This window comes from Argentina anserina, chromosome 6, assembly GCF_933775445.1.
Source record: "Argentina anserina chromosome 6, drPotAnse1.1, whole genome shotgun sequence".
NCBI classification, from domain to species: domain Eukaryota; kingdom Viridiplantae; phylum Streptophyta; class Magnoliopsida; order Rosales; family Rosaceae; genus Argentina; species Argentina anserina.
Window position 1 is genome coordinate 17,124,250 of NC_065877.1, and position 1,272 is coordinate 17,125,521.

The 1,272-nt window shown below is 42.1% G+C and overlaps 1 non-coding gene across 1 annotated transcript; it reads left to right on the forward strand.

Annotated features, from left to right (window-relative positions):
- Positions 1–640: 640 nt before the first annotated feature.
- Positions 641–747, forward strand: LOC126801342 (small nucleolar RNA R71). The gene has a single exon (XR_007672832.1). It is a non-coding gene; the product is annotated as a small nucleolar RNA R71 (small nucleolar RNA).
- Positions 748–1,272: the final 525 nt, after the last annotated feature.

The window sequence follows — 1,272 nt, forward strand, 5'->3', positions numbered from 1 at the left end:
CTGTAACTAAAGCTTGAGTAGCAGAGTTTAAATTTTGTTGCCCTTGAGCAAGGGACTTCAAAAGTTCATCATAGTTAGGTGAAGATGCATTATTCGAACCATGAACGTTAGAGTTAAAGAGAACATAACCGTGAGGTACCTGAGACCTTATAAAAAAACTTGAAGGACGAGATCCTTGACCTTGAGCATTGGATGGTTGAGCATTGTTGTTCCAACGAAAGTTGGGATGGTATGTGTTTGAGTAAGGATCATACCTAGGCCTTTGTTGCCCCATGAAGTTCAACTCCTATTTAGTCATTGCACCATTTGGACAATTTTCGGTTGTGTGATCTTTGAGTGAACAAATGCCACATGCTTGAGTGTTGATGGTTGAACCATTGAGTGCCTGACTAGAACGTCAAGCTTTCTTTCTAAAGTAGCCATCTGATTTCTTGCATCAACATCATACATCCCACGGCTCTTGCTTCCTCTATTCTCCTTAGAACTAAATTGGCGATTGTTGTCGGCCAACTCATCAATCAAGGTGTAAGCTTCTTGACTGGTCTTGATCATGAATGTGCAGCCACATGCCGAATCCACCATATTCTTGTTAGTGGTGTCGAGTCCTTCATAGAAGAATTGTACCAAGTCATCCAACAAAATACCATGGTGAGGGCACTTCCTTTGTAGTTCTTGAAATTCCTCACATGCCTCGTAGAGTGAATCACCATCCTTTTGAGTGAAGTTCTGAATCTCCCTCCTTAGTCTTTTCGTGAGTTGAGTAGGGAGGAATTGTTTCAAGAACTTCCTAGTCATTTCGTCCCATGTGGTGATGATTCCCGGAGGCAGAGAGTACAACCAACGCTTAACATCATCCTTAAGAGTAAATGGAAACAAAAGCAACCTCAAGCCTTCTTAAGACAAATGATGAATTGATTGGAGCTTACAAATGTCCAAGAACTCCCTAAGGTGAACATTAGGGTCTTCCATTGAGGAACCAGAATACTTAGGCAGTTGCCCAAGCAATTGAACCGGAATGGAGAAGTTGGCTTCATTAGGTGGAGTGAAAGCAATGCATGAAGGTGATTCAGGGGTGGTGGGGATGAAAGCATTCTTGAGTGCCATTGGAGCACCAACAAGAACTATATCACGGTCTGCAATTGTGTCTGACTCTAAATTGAAGATGAAGGGGAAGGAAATCTCCTCCTCTTCTTCTGATCTAGGTGGAGAGTTTAAGATTGAATTGCTTGGAAATGATTCGAAATCTAAGGGTCCACTCATGAAAGAGTTGTT